We start from the raw sequence: 16,187 nt of genomic DNA, 5'->3' as shown, positions 1-16,187 counted from the left end.
TAGACACACTTCCATCCTCTCTGGCACCCTGCAGGCGAGAGCAAAGTAGGGCACTCTCTGTCCTAGGGTATATACGAGTCGATTCGTGCACTCATTGATTTCCAATAAAATATAAAAGCTTTACCCCAAATGTGTAGTCTAGGCTCCGACGCCATGCACTTCTCCAGGCAACATTTACATCTTCACAGGCCTAACATCACACCTATCTGGGCTGAATACAATTTCCAAACACGCAACAATGCTGGAAGCTCAAGGCATCCTTAACGGTGGAGTCACTTTGCTGAAAATGTTGGGGGGACATGACAACTGAAGAAAAGATGCCCCAGCCAAATGAATGGGGACAAAATGGTGTGCCATGAAAGTTGGGGGGGGGACAAACACCCCCGTGCACCCCTAAAATGATGCCCATGATTCTTAACCATAGCCCAACAGAGTACTATGCCGCCCGCGTAAAATAACAAATTACATTCATGATAACGTGCTTAAAACAGCACGTTCAGTTGGCACCACGACAGTACCTCCAGGGCGTGGGCCATAGTTCTCTGTGCTACACCGCTAGGCCCGAGCTCTTCATAACTGCAAATTCCAAAACCCAATTCTGAACACAAAATTCCCAAAATACCCACACTCCATGCCGGTTCCATAGCAATCGAAACGCCTCACTGCTAATGACGATTTTCTGGGCTCTTGTGGACAATGGGCCGCAACCGCCACACCTTGTGACTTCCTCTGAAGAAAGGAAAACTGCACCCTGCAACATGGGTATGCATCAGCCTGCCTCGACCGTTGCCTCGGAACACGGCAACTCGTGACCCCCTAAATGTCATCATTTGTTCTCCCTACTCCGAACAGGGTCCACATCTCAGTCAGACAAAGAGCTCTCCCCTGTGCTGTTGCCCCATATCCATGCGAGGCTCCCTTCGGGGAATATCACCCCCAGATGCTCAAACTGAACGAGGCCACTCGGGCCAATCCCTCATCGCCAGGTTTGCCACAAGCAGCACCTGCACCAGTGCTCGTGTTGTGCTTGAACCAAAACTGCTCCGACAGCATGGAGCTCCTGAGCCCCTCCTGATCAGCAGGCCAAAATCTGACCCAAAGTCTGCTCTCCTATCATGGGAATACATGAGACATCAATCATGTCTCATTTATTCCCCACTCGGCTCTTTATCTGCCATGTTTTTTCCGACCATCACGTTAATTTCACTGTAAACTGCCCTGCGGCCCTGCCCTGGTGAATGCAGGGCCTAGCTAGTAGTTGTCGACAACTGGGCCCTGCTAGGCCCTGCATACGCCGGGCAGGCCCACAGGGCTTCAGGAAGGTCCGGGATTACTGTGTGGGCACAAAAAGTAATACATAGTAGTAGACTGCTGTACATGCCGGAGTTGGCGAGGGTTAGGCCGAGGTGTGTGCAGCACGTGACGTGAAGTGGGCCAGCTATTCACAGCTATCTCTGAGTCCTGCAGTCATGAACAACTGGTCACGAAGTGAGAGAACTTGGAAGGCACACGCATGCGTGCGCCCATGACCTGAACCCCACCCACAGTCATGAATGTCATTGGCTGGCAAACAGCCAATGACATTCTTCATTAACTGTTGCTAGCCTAAGGTCAGATACTGGTGCGCTCTTTGCGCACCGATTATAATACTGGCGGGCCACCCTTCTAGCGCCCCACCAGCCTCCGGATTGTGATGTTTACATAGAGAGTGTGGGGCTACGAGCTCCACGCACTTTACAGTGGAGGAAAAGCTCCGTAAAATGGGATGTGCCCCTCTGTGTAAGGGTGGCAGGCCAAGACACTCAACATTGCAGAGCGGCAGATAAATTATTTATTTAAAATAAATAATCTGCCGCTCTGCAGCATTGATTTGCCACACGCTGCACACTGAGTCCTGGGGGCATTGCTGGGGGAGTGGCGCCCCCCCACCCCGCCCAATGTAAGCGGCCGCCACTGAATCTATATATGTTGGGTCTTGCAAAACTTATCTCTAGTCACAACATTCATTTCTTTTCATATGACGATGACACTCAAATTTTCTTTCGTCTTAATTCCTCATCTACCGATCCCCCTTCTAAACTAAAGAACTGCCTTTCTGCTGCTGCTGACTGGATGTCAGAAAATTGTCTAAAGCTCAAAGGGGACAAAACCAAAGTTCTCCTGGTTCTTTTCTATTTCCCCCGAGTCCCCCTGGACCTCAGAATATTGGCGTTCGTCTCTGCGGCTTTGTCCTGAACCTGCTCTTATGGTTAAGAGCCTAAGCATAAAAATCCTCTCCTCTGGTTCCAGGTCAGCCCAAAGTGGCTGCCATCCATCAAACAGGCTTTGCCACACTTAGAGTCTTAGGTTCTACCATTTCTTTCTAACAATGCTCGGGCCAAAGTGGTCACGGCCTCTATTATGGGATCGATTGACTACTGCAATGGGATCTACTTGGGCCAGCCTGAATTTCTCTACCATCGGCTCCAGATCCTCCAAAATTCGGCAGTCCATTTGGCTCTAAAAGCCCACAGACTGGCAAACTCCCGGCAACTTCTTCTCCAGCTTCATTGGCTCCCGGTAAAAAATGCATTGAGTTTAAGGCCTTGTGCCTTGTTTACCGAGCTATTCATGGCAATCAAGCTGAATTCCTACAATCTTAATTTGCTCGGTACAAACCCAGTAGAGATTTGCGCTCAGCTAATCTCTCACTCCTGTGCATCCCCCGATATCATCACTCTCAAGCCCAGAGGAAGATCATTCTTGGTCCTAGGTCCCACTCTGTGGAATGGTCTCCCAGCAGAATTGCAGAATACAGCCGAATTCCTGCCTTTCCATAAACACTTAAAAAGGTTTCTGTTTTAAATGTTCTTCCTTTGATATCTCCCACTTTCTTTCATACCTTGCTCCTTGATGCCTTCACTGGTCTTGTTCACGCTGTATCAAGTACCCATACAATACAATACAATACAATTCTGGGCCTTCTGTATCTGGCACTGCCCTCTTAAATGCCCCCAGCTTTTTAGCGGCCTCCTTTGATAAAATGGGCCTTCCAGGCCCTTTACTGTCAGGGCCTCTCCCCTTGTGCCACTCTCCTCCAGGTCTCCTCTTTTCCCAGGCCAGGTGTCAGGGTGGGTGCTGGGGGGTAGTCCTGTCTCTGCTTACCTCTTTGCTCATGGTCCGTGGGCTGCTCCTCAAGCCCGTGTGCGCGAGCACTCTTCACTGTGAATTTCAAGCCTGTTTTGTCCCGCTCCGCAGCCTCTAGCTCACTCCCCAGCACGGCTCCTCTGCCGCTCTGGCCTCACTTGCAGCCCAACAGCGCCGCCTGCCTTGTCTCCGGCACAGCCATGCCAGCTGTCGTGGGCGGTCCACCACTTCCCGTGGCCTCCCCAGGGGATCTCCTTCGATGGCAACTCCTTTCAAGGAGGGAAGCACCCACCAGGGCATTCAGGCGGCAGGCTCCGCCAAGACGTGCTAAGCTGCCGTTCTGGGTCCAATCTGCTCCGAGTGTGGGGGGGGCCTCTGAGTGACAATGTTTCATCGTTATGTTTCTGCGTGCATGCAAATCTACACAAAATAACACAAACTAACCTAAATGAACACTTATCCCATGTACCATAAATATTGTTATATTTGTAGCAATTTGCGAAAGTGACAGAAATGACAATGATGACGTGTCCAGCCCCGAGTCAGTGGTTTGGCGCGCGAAATTAGAACATCACTAATGTGATTGGCTAGAGCATGCAAGATGATTTTCAGCAGGATCACTGTGGAGGTTGGCACTGATGTAAGGAGGGTGTTGCCACCATCCATGGGGACTCAAGAGGGCTTGGACAATGGTTCTGTAGTCTTCAATAGGCATACAATGCTTGATGTTTTACAGTTAAGTGAGTGTTTTTTGTTTTCTTGGTCAAGAGGTTGCCATCAGTGGTGAATCCAAGTGAATTTGTGATGGGGTGAGTTCTGCTCAAAATCCATCATGCCAATCAGCCAATTGTAGATGTCAGTGGGTCTTGTACAATTTCTGTCTGCAACCTTGTAGAAAGGAATGTCGGTGAGATACCAGTGTATGTCATCTATGCTGAACAACGCTATGTAGCAGTGGGTCTTTCTAAAGGAAGTGATTCTCCAGAGGTGAAGGCAGAGGCATGCTGGCTTGAGAGCAGGAGAAGAGCCCCACAAGGCCAAGCTGCGTAAGTAGCGGGCTGCAAATACCAGATTGTAAGAGTCAGGAGCTGACCGTGGACACCAAGGAAAAGACGCTAATGCTTGGGAAGTTGCTGGATAATCTCTATGTTCATCACTTCAAATCTCCTTTTTCTTCCTACCAAGTTCTTTGAGTTTGCGGAGCACCTTTTCTTCTTCCCCTATCCTTTTTGACGGGTTCCTACTAAAATACTCATCCTACAGCCACGTCCCCTGACACAGATGCACTTTTCCATTCTATCCCCCTATCTATTTTTGGCCCTTCCCGAAATTTGAAATTGGTGCATATGTTATTTATCGATGTACCAGATTCTATTAAACAACATATCACTGCATGATGACAGAAGCACTGACTCAGAGAGCCAAGGTTAAGGCTTGCGAACCACCAGAGAAACTGGCAATGTAGTGGAAAAGCTGACTAAGGTTGTGGCACCACAGATGAATGTCAGAGAGTCTATCCAAGTAAAAAGAGGGAGGCATAAAGACACGAGTGGTGCATATAGAGGTTGTTGTGAAAGCAAGGAGGTGTGCTGAGGCCCATTTTGGGGGGAGACTACAGAGAGGAATTAGCTGACAACACCAGAACTGAGAGGAAAGTATTTGTAACTGTGGGAAACAGGGCCAAGTGGTGCGTTCACGCATGACGAAGGCTCATGAGTCTCAAACATTAAGAGAAAGAAACATAATGCATATTGGGACACATAGTACAAAGTCCTGAGTAAAGAGACTCGAACAATCACTCAATAAGTACTGGGAATTAACAGTGAACTGCCCAGGCCAAATCAGCCAAGCATTAAGAGACGGAGAACTGATGCATGTGGGGACACACAGTTTCAGGGAGAGGTTGCTGCAGCCAAATCAGTGATAGCATTCATCCATGCCCAACCTTCAACGACAACTAATTCCAAGGGGACTGCAGTAGCTTTCCTGACGCTGTCGCCGTACTCGCCACACTAACCAGGTCTCTCGAGAATTGATATGCACAGTTGCTTCATCTCAGAAGAGAAACAACTTCTTCTGCCATATCATATCTTGGTGGCTCAGTCTCTGGAGCTGCCAGGCTGGAATTCTGTGGATGGAGCTGGAAAGTTATCACTGTTTCCTGGATCTCTACATCCCTCTAAGATCAAATAAGATTCCGGATTGGAGCCCATCAGTTGGAACGTCTTTGAGGGTTGTAAAGATGACTGATGAAGTTATGGAAAAGACTGTCTCTACTCCGCAATTCAAGCTTTGGAAGATCACATACATAATTTGTTGGAAAAGGTTTCAGTCATGTAATAGCTGCGCCCCCCCCATGTAGTCTCTTTCTCTTAATGTTTGCCCAGCTCAGCCTGAACTTGTAATCCCACGGCATTGGAAACAAGGATAACTGTTTGCCTGATACTCTCTTAACTAATAGATCGATATGCCAAATCCAACCCCCTCAGCAGATGAAGAAACAAAAACACAGACGATCATAACAAAAACAGTACCACTAAACCAATAACACCACCGGCCTAAGATAACAATATGGCCTCCATCCTAGAGAGAATATCTGGATCAAAAATGTGGTCTGCCTGATCAAGGTGCATAAACTAGCCCATGGTTCATCGGAAAAAGGTGAGTCACAATTGAATAAATGCTGCCATTGGGTCAGGAATGTTCAAGGATGCTGTGTCATAATTCCTAGAGGTATAATAGTTGCATCACACCACGCCGACTCAGCATACACGACTTACGATTGCATTAGCCTACAGTTAGTGACTAGTCAATTAGCCGGAGGCCTTTTGGCCATAGAACCTTTTGCCCAAAGGTTTCTAGATCAGGTTACTCACGCCCCCTCCCCCTCCCCCTCTTCCTTTCACACTGGTTGTGCCAATATCACATAGTAAACCTGTGAGGAATGCCCTGAACACCAGCTTTCCTAGCAATGTGTCTCTGCATAGGCAGAACATCCCAGTGATTTTTGATAATTGTACTGCTGAGACTCCACAACGACAGAGGGCGATGGGAGCATAGCCAGTATGAGCACTGTGGAGCGTGTGAGAAACCTAGGGGTAGTCTCCCATGTAGACCGCAAGAGTCCTCTATTCAGGTGGCCAGGGGAGGACCATTGCTTTTGGATCCCAACCCTGGGGGTGGCTAGGCGAGGGAGGATCACCTGGGTAGGGGAGTCTGGTGTTGCGCTCAGGAGAGTACCCTAGGTGAGACGCAGTATCCAACGGGACGGTAGGGGAAGAAATCCCAGAAGCCTTTGCGGGTTTTGCAGGTTCCAATGTCCCAAACCCAAGAGAGGGACAAACATGTAATTCCAGAACAAACCCCGGAAAAGGGGAAAGTAAAATAAGGCAAAGACATAACTTCCATCCCAACACCTCTTTGTCTATCCCTAGCTCTGATCATGGGAAGTGTTATACAGACCAATGGTCTGATGTCAGGGTGTTTAAAATAAGGAGTAATCTGACACCAAGAAAATCACCTTGTGGGTACAAAACCAGGGCCTGGGGTTTTCCCCTCTCACCTTTGCCAATCGCCTTTTAATAATATAATTTGTAAATATCAACTTCCATCTTGTTTGGTCTGCCACATTGTAGGGCCTTTCAGGCAGCCTTCTGCATGTGCCTGCTCCCCCACCATTGGCTGCTCTCTCACTCATCAGCCAATCATTGGCGAGACCCGGCCCTTCCTCAAAGGCCCACATTGAGGTCCTGGAATTCTTTTTATCTCCCTCTTTCACCCTGAGAGCAGCGAGCTTATCATCGCGCTGCGGCGCGCATCTTTTTTCACCATCTGCCTTCTCCGGAGTTCAATACTGAAGGTAAGCCATTGTGTGACTCTGTCTTTGGGCGCACTGCCCACTGCATCATCCTTTGAAAACCAAGAATTATTACATTTTCTTTTGCCATTTTCTGTCGTGAGATGGCACGGGCCATGAATTACAACAGAAATCCTGAGCACATTGAGGTTGAGGAGAGCTTGCACCCTCCAAGCCCACTGAAATGAACAGGACATGTATTCACTTCCCTGATGGTTAGTTCCCTCAACTGCACCACTCATGCTCTACATCCACACCTGTGACTGTCCCACCCCTCACTCCATCACATCTGGACTCCCACTCTCAAAACCTTCTAAAAATTGAACTTCGCTGTGTCCAGTGACTGCACTGTGTTTTCATTCTGTCCCGCTACAATCAAACCTAACTGTGCCCAGTGGCTGCATTATGTTTTCATTTTGTCCTGCTAAAATTTAACTGAGATATGCCCATTGGATGCACTGTGTTTTAATTCTGTCCTGCTAAAATTGAATTTAGCTGTGCCCAGTGGCTGAATTGTGTTTTCATGCTGTCCTGCTAAAACTGAATTTAGCTGTGCCCAGTGGCTGCACTGTATTCTGTGCCCAGTAGCTGTATAGTGTTTTCATTCTGTCCTGCTAAAATTGAACTGAGCTGTGCCCAGTGGCTGCACTGTGTTTTCATTCTGTTCTGCTACAATCGATCTTAACTGTGCCCAGTGGCTGCACTGTCTTTTTATTCTGTCCTGCTAAAATTGAACTTAGCTGTGCCCAGTGGCTGCATTGTGTTTTCATGCTGCCCTGCTAAAATTGAATTGAGCTGTGCCCAGTGGCTGCACTGTGTTTTCATTCTGCACTGCTAACATTGAACCTAGCTGTGCCCAGTGGCTCCACTGTGTTCTGAGCCCAGTGGCTGCATAGTGTTTTCATTCCGTCCTGCTAAAATTGAACTGAGCTGTGCCCAGTGGCTGCACGGTGTTTTCATTCTGTACTGCTAACATTGATCCTAGCTGTGCCCAGTGGCTGCATAGTGTTTTCATTCCGTCCTGCTAAAATTCAGCTTAGCTGTGCCCAGTGGCTGCATTCTGTTTTCATTCCGTATTGCTAAAACTGAACTTAGCTGTGCCCGGTGGCTGCACTGTGTCTTCATTCTGTCCTGCTAAAATTGAACTGAGCTGTTCCCAGAGGCTGCACTGTGTTTTCATTCTGTCCTGCTAAAATCGATCTTAGCTGTGCCCAGTGGCTGCATTGTGTTTTCATTCTGTCCTGCTATTATTGAACTTAGCTATGCCCAATGGCTGCATTGTGTCTGTGTGCACTACCCCCTGTCTCCCTCCCCTCCTTTGCCCCCCCCCAATTCCCCATTCTCCTTGTGCCTCAGTACTTCAGACTGGTAAGTGGCCCCCCACCACTGCAGCTAACTACGTCGCTCTCTATCTCCTCTAACTGCTTCACTATCTCTTATCCTTCTCCTATCACTAAATCTGTCAGGAAGAAACTTAGGAAGGACATACTGGGCTCCAACCCAGGCGTTCCTATTGCAGACACCTATGTCACGGCTTCCGGCAGAGAGACTCTCACAGACATCCTCTTTTTCGTTAACGCACCTGACCTATGGATTCGCTACATGGTCGGCTTTCTCTCTCGTATCGCCTCTTCTCCCATTAATGGTGGCACTCGCTGGGAGCTTCTCCTTGACCTCTTCCCCATTTCGGAGTCATCATTAATGTCTATTTAAATGGAACCATCATGGTTCAGGGTCCTCAACCCACATTTCTTCTCTTTGATAGCCCTCGCCTCTCTAACCTTACCTCTCCCTGCCTTCTGTGCCTACTTACTCCTCTGCACAAACTCCCTTGCCCACTGTACCTTCCTCCTCCTCTGCACAGGCTCCCTTACCCACTGTGCCTTCCTCTTCCTCTGCACAGGCTCCCTTGCCTTTCCTCACTGTCCTGGCTCCCTTGTCTGCCTTGGCTCCTCTGACATCCTCCACTATCCCTCTGGCCCTCTTGCCACCCCAGGGGGGACCACCGTACTCTGCGCCCCTCACCCCATCGAAGAACTTCAAAGATGGGAAGCTGCTCCACATTGCCACGCTCAACAATCGCTCCGCCGTCAAACACTCATCTGACATCTGCAACCTCCTCGAACTCATGGATCTTGATGTGCTCGCCATCACAGAGACATGGTTCAAGGATAGCTCTGTCACGAACTTTGACACACCCCTGCCTGAAGGATACAAGATCCTCTCTGCCCCCTATGCCAAAGAAGACAGGTGGTGGAGTGGCGCTGATCTTCCCGGAATGGATACTTGTGTCCATCATCCCTACTCAGGTCTACTCCTCCTGCGAGTGCCTAGTCTGCAGGCTCTCACTCTTTCTGAAATCTTCTCTCCTTCTGGACAACTTTTATCGACCACCAGGACAGTCCACTCTCTTCCTCTCGGAATGGGCTGACCTGGCCTCCTCTCTACTTTTCTCCACCTCCCAACTCCTCGTGATGGGTGATCTCAACATCCATCTGGACCCCCCTGTCTTCAGGATCTTTCCACAACCTATGTGCTCTCTCTCCCTCTCCTACCTTCTGGCTCCACGCAAACCGTGGGCCACACTTTGGATGCTCTCTTCTCTACTGACATCCCTCTCTCGATCCCTCTCACTAACCTCTCTCATTGGACTGACTACTCTTTTCTCTGAACATACCTGAAGCCTCCCCCCCTCTTGCAGCGGCTCACCCGGCACGGCCACTCGGCTTCAAAGTCACCTGACCCATGAGAAAAGTGACAGTGGCTGCCTTTGCCTCCACCTACTCTCCTCCCATTCCTACGGCTGATTCCCACCCTGACGCAGCATTTGCTAACCTCAATCTCTCTATCTCCAACACTCTTGATACTCTTGCCCTAGTCATGAGGGTCTGACTGAAGCCGTCCAAAAAGTGCAACTCTTGGTATGACGCCGAACTGGCTGCCCCAAAACGCAAGTATTGGGCAGCTAAGTGGAAACGGAATTCGTCGGGCGGACCCTCTGACAAACTGGCCGGCCGCCGCCTTCAAAGGCAATATCAACTCTGCAACCGCTCCAAGAAAAGAGCCTTTATTCAAACCTGCATCTCCACGGCATCAAGCAACATGGCCGAACTTTTCAAAGTTGTAAGGAAATGGCCAACTCTGCAGCAGCCTCCTCATCTGTCGCACACACCCAGGACCTTTGCTCGGTCCTGGCTGCACACATCATCACAAAAACCCAAGACATCCTTTCCTCCCTCCGTCCACGCCACAGCATACATCAACACCAGAGACTCTCTTGGCCCCCCTACACTTCCCCTCTCTTCTCTCTCACCCGTCTCACCCGTTGAGGCCGCCAGACAAGTCCGGTCTATGAAGGCTGCATCCAAACAGGTGGACCCTGGCCCCTCCAAAACCATTAAGGACAACATTGACTCCCTCGCCGCAGCATTGGCTGATCTCTGCAATCTCTCCTTTCCACTGGAGTTTTCCTGACTGCTCTTAAACACTCCCTTGTGCACCCTCTGCTCAAGAAACCCTCTGCCGACCCCTCCATTCTGGAAAACTACCACCCTATCGCCATCACTCCTTTCCTGGGCAAACTCCTGGAGAAGTTGGCTATCTCTCAGCTGACCCTCCACACTAAATATATTGGTTGCTTCCACAACCATCAGTCTGGCTTTACAGCCTCCAGAGGCACGGAAACTGCTCTTCTGAGCACCCATTAAGACTTTCTCTCAAACCCTGACACTAACACTCCCTCTGTCCTCATTCTCCTTGACCTCTCCTCTGCCTTTGACACGGTTAACTACAACATCCTGATTGCACGTCTCTGTGAAACCCTGGGAATCACAGATCAGGCTCTGGCGTGGTTATCCTCCTTTCTCTCTGACCACCCATCCCATGTGGAACTCGAAGCCTTTCTCTCGACTATCGCTCTATCAACCCGTGGCCTCCCGCAGGGATCTAACCTATCCCCCTGGTTCTTCAACGTCTATATGGCTGCCTTGGCACGTGTTATTGCCCTCTAACTTCCAGTGTTACACAGATGACACACAACTATCTTTCAGGCTACCCTCAGCCGCCTTGGCCTTCTCGCTCATATGTGACTGTCTGTCCGCTACTCAGTCATGGTGTGCTGCAAATGACCTCTGCCTCAAAACAAGTAAGACTGAGATTGTTTGCATTGGGACCCCTGCTCCCGCCTTCCCACTTTCACTCTGGCCGGCCTCCCATGGCCCTGCGCCTGCACCGACCTGTGAGGCTAAAAACCGTGGGGTCATCTTTGACTGTACTCTCTCCTTCTCCTCTCACATTTCGGACATCTCTAAAAAGTCTAACTATCAGCCACACCTCCTCAGAGGTACTCTATCTTTTCTCACTTTCCCCCCAGCGGCTCATTGTCTCCAGAACCCTGGTTCTCTCTAGGCTGGACTACTGCAACAGCCTCTTCCTCTACCTCCCTGCTTCTGCTCTGCGGCCTCTGCAACTCATCCAGAAGAGATCCACAAGACTTATCCTTGGCCTCAAGCCCAGGGACCGCATCTCTCTGGCTCTGAAATAGCTTCAATGGCTCCCCGTGGTGCAAGGATCAAGTTCAAGACCCTCTGCATTGTCCACAGGGCTTTCTGGAGCTTGGGACCTACCTATCTGCAACAATGCCTACCTAAATACTGTCCCACCCGAGCCCTCTGCACATCTACCTACCTCCAACCTTCTGTGAGTGAGCCGGTTCTCCAAGCAGAGATTTGGCGGGAGATCCTTAGCCTCAGCAGGGGCCTCCCTCTGGAACTGCGTCCCTGTCACACTCCATCTTGAGCCTGTTCTGGAAACTCCTCAAGACCTTCCTCTTCTCCTCTTCCTTCTCTCTCCCTCTACCCTGCTAACCTATCTCTCTGCTCTCTCCCTCTCTCCCTCCTTTTCTGTACAGCTTGCTGACTGGCCGCCTGGTGTACTGCAGAGTCTCACAGGTCCCTGGTACCCCCGCCAGTCCTCTCTCGAACTCGCCTCCGGGCCCTGCAGTCGCCTCACATCACTGCACTAGAGAAAGGACCCAAGAGAGTGGCTCTCTCTGCAATTACCCCAGTCTCCACCGACTGAGTGCACTTGGAACCCCCCAGGACTTGTCCCCCCCACCTCCACCTCCCCCTCCCTGTAACTGTCTGTGCACTTGCACGATCCGAATGTACCATGCCTGAAAATCGTCTGTCTGTTCTCCTGTCTTCACTCCTTAATGGCACTTCGTAAAACTGCAGAATCGTCATCGGACCTATTTTCTGTTGTCTCATCTGTTAATTGTATTATATGCACTTACTTTGCCAATGCAGGCTATTATCGTCTCAGAATTTCAAGGGCTCTGAATGACTGTTGTTTTTTCCCCATGTTCCCACCCTCCTTGAGCGCTTTGAAACACTTGCCTTGTGTTTAGGCGCTTTATAAATAAACATTACCATTACCCCTCCCCATTTCCAGCAAGTACTGGGACGAGGAAGAGGTGATCAAGAGCGAGCTGCAGAGGCATACTTGACCAGAGAAGCCACAAAGCTGGGAGCTGTAGAAAGAAGGATCCGAAGGAGAGCAGCGTGCCGCAAAGCTGGCCCGGTGTTTGAGAGGGGCTGCAGCGTGGCTGGGGAGCCACTTTTCCTGAGAGCCGAAGTGAGGCAGCTGCGACACTGCTGGTGGTGTCCGTGCAATTGCTTGTTCCGTTGGGCCGTGTGCGGAACCCAAGGGTATCTTTGGGGCAGGTGGTGAGACCCTGACCTCGACCCAAAGCATCCCCGAGAGACCTCTCGCCAGCGCTATGTTACCCGGTGAGTTTTGAATAAGAGAAAGAGAAACTCAGGAGCGTGCGAGTGGCTGGAGAGAGAAAGGGAGAAAAGCAAGATTTGTAAAGCATCACGGAGTGGAACGCAAGGACAGTTTTAAGAAACACTAAGAAAGAAGGAGAAAACGCGCTAGTGGCACAGAAGGAAGAAAAAGGTACATTCGCAGCAAAGAAGTAAAAGGGAAGTCCAGAGTAAAAGGAAATGGTGCGAGCGACCTGGAAAGAGGGAAAGAAGTGCAGGTGTACACAGAAGAGTGAAAGAAGTGTGCACGAGGCACAATAGGAAACAGACAGTGCAAGTGTGCATGACAGAAGGCATGGAGTGTGCAAGGGGCACAGCACAGAGAAAGAAAAGACAGTGCAAGTGTGCTTGCCAAAGGGAAAGGATTACATGAAAGTGGTGCAGGAAGCACCTGAAGATAAAAAGTATAAAGGAAGACAAGAGTAAGAAATAAAGAGAGGGGCACATGGTCAGAGTGGTCGCGCTTAGGAAAAGCAAAGAGCCTGGTGTTTTCGAAAGCCTCTGATTCTACCCCATGAAAGGATTGTATGCGAGAAAATTGTATATATGGAAAAGGTACATCCTGACCAGCTGAATTGAAATTGTATGTAAGGAAAGGATACATCCTGACCAGCTGAACTTGTGTTTGGAACTAGAGGTGCCTAAGCTTGGGGAAACCCTGAGAGGCCTACCAAAGCTGAATACTCATTTTTGGAAAACGAGAGGCATAAACTTGGGGAAGAGCACCCTGAGAAGCCTACAAGGAATTGTGATATATTTAGTTTTGTTTAAAGCTGGGAGGGGCCTGTGCTTGAGGAAGGGAACCCTGAGAGGCCTACCAAAGAAATCAAAGTGCATCCTGATAAAACAGACTTTTGTGTTTGAAAGCTGGAAGCGGTCTGAGCTTGGGGAAGGGAAGTTGGAGACTTTTTGTTTTTCTTTATAGTGTTGAAAGGATTGAAGCGTGGGAAAGGGAACCCTGAGAAGCTTCAAAGGGAACTGTGTTACATTTCTTTTGCGGATTTTGGAACTTGAACAAGTGGAAGCTTGGGGAAGGGAGCCCCCAAGGAACTCAAAGACACTGAAGATATTTGAAATCACTGCAGGGGCTCTGTGAAGAAGGTCTTAGGAACAGCTCTTTTGATTGAACTCATTTTTGTGACATTGACCAAACTGCACCCAGTGAGAAAACCACCTTAAACTAACCTTGGTTTTCCATTTTTTTGTTAAATCACTATTTTCCTTTTTAAAGACTTCCTATTACATTTTTGGAAAGAGTGAGGGCAAGCATAGGTTTAGACACAGACATACTTTTATTTTGGACTATTAGACAGCGACGGCCATTAGAAACATCGTTTGAGGGAACCATCCCTTTAGAGTTCGGGCCAGTCAGGCATTACATCGACCCAGGAACCTTAGTAAATAAAGGTTTTAAAATGAACACCCTTGAGTCTGGGTCTCTCTTGATACCATGCCTTTCTCACAAGCGACATATAATTCCCCCATCAGATCTAGACGAACCTGACATAGTAACTAATACCGTCATGAACCATTCTAAGACCCTGAGACTATAAGCATTGAATTAAACACGCCAGATAGGGAAGACGAGTGACAACCAATTCATCACAGTATTCGATGTAATATGCTTTAAGGCGGCATGGGCAGTTGTCCTGGCGTATAGGCAAATCTATGGTTTCATCAGCATCGAAGCTACACTAATGGTCAGGCTAGAGGGGGTTGCAAACTGGGGTAAACCCTGATTTATTTCTATGTTTTCAGATCTTGCAGACAAAGGAAGGATCACATTGTTCTCCTGCTCAGCACACTCCAACGTGAGTCTCTTCACACCACTGACCCCAGTGTGCTTGCTGACCTCTATTCCAATACTCAGACTGCAGCCATTGACACCATTACCCGGCTAGTGCCATGCAAATCCCATGCATAAACTCTTAATTCACACCTGACCTCCAAGAGCTCAGTGTACAAAAAAAGGTTAGCTGAATCCAAATGGAAAAAAATCACCCACAGATGCCAGGAAGTTAGTGTTCACTACGGCAGCAAAACACTACAAACAAGCCATCCGTCTCGCCAAATCTACCACTTACAATGCTAGAATTGCCAATGCTCAGTCCTACACCCATGAGATCTTCACCATCCTTAGGGAACTAGAAGCCCCCTAAAATCCCCCCACCTCCCGCCACTATTACTACAGATGAGACATGATGCACCAAATTTAACAAAGACATGCGTGCCAAAATGGACACCCTTCACAAAAAAATCAACCCCAAGCAATCGACACTCAAATCCTCTCAGCAGCCTTCGGAGGCCACCCCGCACTCCTGCTGCAGCCCCTCAAGACCCTCCTATGTTACGCCGCACCAGTGTCTTCGAACCTGAAGTCAAAACCATCCTAAAGTTTCTGAAACCGTCAAGATGCAAAGGGGACATATTAAGGACTGCTCAAAGGCACTGGCACCTTTCATTGCCTCCTTTATCAATGCCTCATTTTCCACCGGCGTGGTCCTCACTAGCCTCAAGGAAACCGGGGTACTCCCACTCATTAAAAAACCTTCACTAGACCCCACGGTTCCAAACAACTACCGCCCAATCACAACTGTTCCTTTCCTACTGAAAATCTTGGGCAGAGTAGCCTATATGGAATTTTAGCATTACCTGGAAGCTTACCACTTCCTGTGTATGCGCCAGTCGTGGTTCCACCCTGGCCATGGCACAAAATCAGCACTGCTTCACCTGAAGAACCAGCTCGATGTGATCGGGGATGAGGGCAAGCCCGCCCTATTGCTACTCCTTGATCTGTCGGCAGAGGTTCGAACTGGTCGACCACAAGATCCTTTGTCACCACCAAACCGCTGTAGCCAACGTTTCACCTGAGGCCTCGACGTGGATTGTAGGATTGTAACTGCCTTATATACTGACTTTTAATACATTCTTTGTAACTGGTATATTTTAGCGTCTTGATGCCATTGGGTTTAGTGCTCTTTATAAATGGAAAAATAAATACAAATAAGTACACTCACTTGCTACTGAAGCATTATTATTTCAGCTTAATAGTACCATTCACCTTTTAATAACTATTGTTAGGACAGAACAAAGTGCACAGAAGGTATGAAAACTTTGCTAAGCATAGAACACATATTAGATTAATGGTCCATGACCTTTAAAGATCCTGTGAGTGCCATGGAGTCCTATGAGTGCCATTAAAGATATCATGGGTGCAACAAGCTTAAACTGTCAGCCAATTGAAAGCACAATTGATCTTTTCAATGAGGAATACAGGCTATTGGAAATACCAGAACTCAATAACTGAGCCCTAGGAAATGAACCTCATCATGCACTAGAGGTAACAACTCTAGCACGGACGCAGGCATAGTGCATGGAAT

The sequence above is a fragment of the Ambystoma mexicanum genome, chromosome 3q, assembly GCF_040938575.1.
Source record: "Ambystoma mexicanum isolate Mex_15411 chromosome 3q, UKY_AmexF1_1, whole genome shotgun sequence".
Classification (NCBI taxonomy): Eukaryota; Metazoa; Chordata; class Amphibia; order Caudata; family Ambystomatidae; genus Ambystoma; species Ambystoma mexicanum.
Note: the sequence above shows the minus strand (reverse complement) of the source record.